Source organism: Lampetra fluviatilis, unplaced genomic scaffold (assembly GCF_964198595.1).
Source record: "Lampetra fluviatilis unplaced genomic scaffold, kcLamFluv1.1 SCAFFOLD_405, whole genome shotgun sequence".
In the NCBI taxonomy this organism is placed as follows: domain Eukaryota; kingdom Metazoa; phylum Chordata; class Hyperoartia; order Petromyzontiformes; family Petromyzontidae; genus Lampetra; species Lampetra fluviatilis.
This window is the reverse complement of record NW_027620613.1, coordinates 81,034-88,288: the sequence shown is the minus strand read 5'-3', so window position 1 is coordinate 88,288 and position 7,255 is coordinate 81,034.

Genomic DNA, 7,255 nt, shown 5'->3' with positions numbered 1-7,255 from the left:
CCCACCCACTCACCCTCTCACTCACCCACCCACTCACCCTCTCACCACTCACCCACCCACTCACTCTCTCACCCTCTCACCCACCCACTCACCACCCACTCACCCACCCACCCACCCACCCCACCCACTCACCCACCACCCACCCACTCACCCACCCACTCACTCACCCACCCACTCACCCACCCACTCACTCTCTCACCCTCTCACCCACCCACTCACCCACCCACTCACCCACCCACCCACCCACTCACCCACCCCCACCCACCCCCACTCACTCACTCACCCACCCACTCACCCACTCACTCACCCACCCACTCACCCACTCACCCACTCACCCACCCACTCACCCTCTCACCACTCACCCACCCACTCACCCACTCACCCACCCACTCACCCACCCACTCACTCACTCACCCACTCACTCACTCACCCACCCCACCCCACTCACCCTCTCACCACTCACCCACCCACTCACCCACCCACTCACCCACCCACCACTCACCCACCCACTCACCCACCCACCCCACCCACCCACCCACTCACCCTCTCACCACTCACCCACCCACCCACCCACTCACTCACTCACCCACTCACCCACCCAACCACCCACTCACCCTCTCACCACTCACACCACCCACCCACCCACTCACCCTCTCACCACTCACCCACCCACCCCACCCACCCACTCACTCACTCACCCACTCACCCACCCACCACCCACTCACCCTCTCACCACTCACCCACCCCCCACTCACCACTCACCCACTCACTCACCCACCCACCCACCCACCCACCCACCCACCACTCACCACCCACTCACTCACTCACTCACCACTCACTCACTCACCCACCCACTCACCCACCCCCCACCCACTCACTCACTCACCCACTCACTCACCCACCCACCCACCCACTCACTCACACACACTCACCACCCACCCACCCACTCACCCTCACCACTCACCCACCACCACTCACCCCCACTCACCACTCACTCACCCACCCACTCACCACCCACTCACCACCCACTCACCCACTCACTCACCCACCACCACTCACTCACCCACTCACCACCTCTCACCACTCACCACCCACTCACTCACCCTCTCACCACTCACTCACCCACTCACTCACCCTCACTCACCCACTCACTTACCTCTCACCACTCACTCACCACCTCACCCACTCACCCACCCACCCACTCACCCCTCACTCACACACACCCACTCACCCTCTCACCACTCACCACCCACCCACTCACCTCACCCACACCACTCACCCACTCACCACACACCCACTCACCCACTCACACCCACCCCTCACCCACCCACTCACCCTCTCACCACCCACCCACTCACCCACTCACCCACCCACTCACCCACCCACTCACCCTCTCACCACTCACCCACCCACCCACTCACTCACCCACCCACTCACCCACTCACTCACCCACCCACTCACCCACTCAGCCCTCACCCACCCACTCACCCTCTCACCACTCACCCACCCACACACCCACTCACCCACCACCACCACCCACTCACACACCACCCACTCACTCACTCACCACCCACCCACCCACTCACCCCCACCACTCACCCACCACCACCCACCCCACTCACCCACCCACTCACCCCACCCACTCACCACTCCACCTCACCCACCCCCACTCACCCACTCACCCACCCACTCACCCACCCACCACTCCCACCACCCACCACCACCACCACCTCACTCACCCACTCACCCCACTCACTCACCCACCCCACTCACCCACTCACCCACTCACCCACCCACTCACCCACCCACTCCCTCACCCACCCACCCACTCACTCACCCACCCACCCACTCACTCACCCACCCTCACCCCACTCACTCCACTCACACACCTCACTCCACCCACTCACTCACTCACCCACCCACCCACCCACTCACCCACCCCCACTCACTCACTCACCACCCCACTCACCCACTCACCCATTCACTCACTCCACCCACCCTCACCCCACCCACTCACTCACCCACCCACCCACTCACCCACCCACTCACCCTCTCACTCACCCACTCACTCACTCACTCACTCACCCACTCACTCACCCCACTCACTCACCCTCTCACCACTCACCCACTCACTCACCCACCCACTCACTCACCCACTCACCCACTCACCCACCCACCCACTCACCCACTCACCCACTCACCCACCCACCCACTCACCACTCACACCACCCACCCACTCACTCACTCACCCTCTCACCCACTCACCCTCTCACTCACCCTCTCACTCACCCTCTCACCACTCACCCACTCACTCACCCACCCACCACACCACCACCCACTCACCCACCCACTCACCCACCCACTCACCCACTCACCCACTCACCCACACCACTCACCCCACCCACTCACTCACCCCACCCACACACCTCACCCTCTCACCACTCACTCACCCACCCACTCACCCTCTCACCACATCACTCACCCACACACTCACCCTCTCACCACTCACTCACTCACCCCACTCACCCTCTCACCACTCACTCACCCACTCACTCACCCTCTCACCACTCACTCACTCACCCACTCACCCTCTCACCACTCACTCACACCACTCACACCCCTCTCACCACTCACTCACTCACCACTCACCCTCTCACCACTCACTCACTCACCCACTCACCCTCTCACCACCTCACTCACCCCACTCACTCACCCTCTCACCACTCACTCACTCACCCACTCACCCTCTCACCACTCACTCACCCACTCACTCACCCTCTCACCACTCACTCACCCACTCACCCACTCACCCACCCACCCACTCACCCTCTCACTCACCCACTCACTCACCCTCTCACCACTCACTCACTCACCCACTCACCCTCTCACCACTCACTCACCCACTCACTCACCTCTCACCACTCACTCACCCACCCACCCACTCACTCACCCACTCACTCACCCTCTCACTCACCCACTCACTCACCCTCTCACCACTCACTCACTCACCCACTCACCCTCTCACCACTCACTCACCCCACTCACTCACCCTCTCACCACCCACTCACCCACCCAACCACCCACTCACCCTCTCACCACTCACCCACCCACCCACTCACTCACTCACCCACTCACTCACCCCACCCACCCACCCACTCCACCCACCCCACTCACTCACTCACCCACTCACTCACTCACTCACCCACTCACTCACTCACCCACCCACTCACCCACCCACCCACCCACTCACTCACTCACCCACTCACTCACCCACCCACCCACCCACCCACTCACTCACCCACTCACTCACCCACCCACCCACTCACCCTCTCACCACTCACCCACTCACCACTCACTCCCCCACTCACTCACCTCACTCACCCACCCACTCACTCACCACTCACTCACTCACATCACCCACTCACTCACCCTCTCACCACTCACTCACCCACTCACTCACCCTCTCACCACTCACTCACCCACTCACTCACCCTCTCACCACTCACTCACCCACTCACTCACTCACTCACACCACTCACTTACCCTCTCACCACTCACTCACCCACTCACCCACTCACCCACCCACCCACTCACCCTCTCACTCACCCACCCACTCACCCTCTCACCACTCACCCACCCACCCACTCACTCACCCCACCCACTCACCCACTCACTCACCCACCCACTCACCCACATCACCCACTCACCCACCCACTCACCCTCTCACCACTCACCCACCCACTCACCCACTCACCCACCCACTCACCCACCCACTCACCCTCTCACCACTCACCCACCCACCACTCACTCACCCACCCACTCACCCACTCACTCACCCACCCACTCACCCACTCAGCCACTCACCCACCCACTCACCCTCTCACCACTCACCCACCCACTCACCCACTCACCCACCACTCACCCACCCACTCACTCACCCACTCACTCACTCACTCACCACCCACCCACTCACCCTCTCACCACTCACCCACCCACTCACCCACTCACCCACCCACTCACCCACCACCCTCTCACCACTCACCCCACTCACCCACTCACCCTCTCACCACTCACCCACCCACTCACCCACCCACTCACTCACCACTCACCCACTCACCCACTCACTCACTCACCCACTCACCCACTCACTCACCCACCCACTCACCCTCTCACCACTCACCCACCCACTCACCCACCCACTCACTCACCCCACCCACCCACTCACTCACCCACCCACCCACTCACTCACCCACTCACCCACTCCACCCACTCACTCCACCACTCACTCACTCACCCACCCACCACCCACTCACTCACTCACCCACCCACCCACCCACTCACCCACCCACTCACTCACTCACTCACCCACTCACCCACTCACCCATTCACTCACACTCACCCACTCACCCACCCACTCACTCACCCACCCACCCACTCACCCACCCACTCACCCTCTCACTCACCCACTCACTCACTCACTCACCCCCCACTCACCCTCTCACTCACCCTCTCACCACTCACCCACTCACTCACCCACCCACTCACTCACCCACTCACCCACTCACCCACCCACCCACTCACCCACTCACCCACTCACCCACCCACCCACTCACTCACTCACCCACCCACCCACTCACTCACTCACCCTCTCACCCACTCACCCTCTCACTCACCCTCTCACTCACCCTCTCACCACTCACCCACTCACTCACCCACCCACTCACCCACCCACTCACCCACCCACTCACCCACCCACTCACCCACTCACCCACTCACCCACCCACTCACCCACCCACTCACTCACCCACCCACCCACTCACCCTCTCACCACTCACTCACCCACCCACTCACCCTCTCACCACTCACTCACCCACTCACTCACCCTCTCACCACTCACTCACTCACCCACTCACCCTCTCACCACTCACTCACCCACTCACTCACCCTCTCACCACTCACTCACTCACCCACTCACCCTCTCACCACTCACTCACCCACTCACTCACCCTCTCACCACTCACTCACTCACCACTCACCCTCTCACCACTCACTCACTCACCCCACTCACCCTCTCACCACTCACTCACCCACTCACTCACACCTCTCACCACTCACTCACTCACACCACTCACCCTCTCACCACTCACTCACCCCACTCACTCACCCTCTCACCACTCACTCACCCACTCACCCACTCACCCACCCACCCACTCACCCTCTCACTCACCCACTCACTCACCCTCTCACCACTCACTCACTCACCCACTCACCCTCTCACCACTCACTCACCCACTCACTCACCCTCTCACCACTCACTCACCCACCCACCCACTCACTCACCCACTCACTCACCCTCTCACCACTCACTCACCCACCCACTCACCCTCTCACCACTCACTCACCCACTCACTCACCCTCTCACCACTCACTCACCCACTCACTCACCCTCTCACCACTCACTCACTCACCCACTCACCCTCTCACCACTCACTCACCCACTCACTCACCCTCTCACCACTCACTCACTCACCCACTCACCCTCTCACCACTCACTCACCCACTCACTCACCCCTCTCACCACTCACCCACTCACCCACCCACCCACTCACCCTCTCACTCACCCACTCACTCACCCTCTCACCACTAACTCACTCACCCACTCACCCTCTCACCACTCACTCACCCACTCACTCACCCTCTCACCACTCACTCACCCCACCCATCCACTCACTCACCCACTCACTCACCCACTCACCCACCCACTCACCCACCCACTCACTCACCCACCCACCCACCCACTCACCCTCTCACCACTCACTCACCCACTCACTCACCCTCTCACCCACTCACTCACTCACTCACCCTCTCACCACTCACCCCACTCACTCACCCTCTCACCACTCACCCACTCACTCACCCACTCACTCACCCACTCACCCTCTCACCACTCACCCACCCACTCACCCACCCACTCACCCACCCACTCACTCACACCACTCACCCACTCACCCACCCACTCACCCACCCACTCACTCACCCACCCACCCACTCACCCTCTCACCACTCACTCACCCTCTCACTCACCCTCTCACCACTCACCCACTCACTCACTCACCCCTCTCACCTCACCCACTCACCCTCTCACCCACCCACTCACTCACCCACTCACCCACTCACCCACCCACTCCACCCACCCACCCACTCACTCACCCCACCCACCCCACCCACTCACCCCTCTCACCACTCCACTCACCCTCTCACTCACCCTCTCACCACTCACCCACTCACCCTCTCACCACTCACCCACCCCACCCACTCACTCACCCACCCACCCACCCACCCACCCACTCACTCACCCACTCACCCACTCACTCACCCTCTCACCACTCACCCTCTCACCACTCACCCACCCACTCACCCACTCACCCACCCACCCACCCACTCACTCACCACCCCTCACCCACTCACCCTCTCACTCACCCTCTCACTCACCCTCTCACTCACCCTCTCACCACTCACCCCACTCACTCACCCACCCACTCACCCACCCACTCACCCACCCACTCACTCACCCACTCACCCACTCACCCACCCACTCACTCACCCACCCACCCACCCACTCACCCTCTCACCACTCACTCACCCACTCACTCACCCTCTCACCCACCACTCACTCACTCACCCCCCACCACTCCACCCACTCACTCACCCTCTCACCACTCACCCTCTCACTCACCCACTCACTCACCCTCTCACCACTCACCCCACTCACTCACCCACCCACTCACCCCACCCACTCACCCACCCACTCACCCACCCACTCACTCACCCACTCACCCACTCACCCACCCACTCACCCACCCACTCACTCACCCCACCCACTCACCCACCCACTCACCCACCCACTCACCCACCCACTCACTCACCCACTCACCCACTCACCCACCCACCTCACCCACCCACCCACTCACCCTCTCACTCACCCACTCACCCACTCACTCACCCCTCTCACCCACCCACTCACTCACCCACTCACTCACCCACCCACCCACTCACTCACCCACTCACTCACCCACTCACCCACCCACTCACCCCCCACTCACTCACCCACCCACCCCACCCACTCACCCCTCACCCACTCACTCACCCACTCACCCACCCTCTCACCCACTCACTCACCTCACTCACCCTCTCACCACTCACCCCACTCACTCACCCTCTCACCACTCACCCACTCACTCACCCCACTCACTCA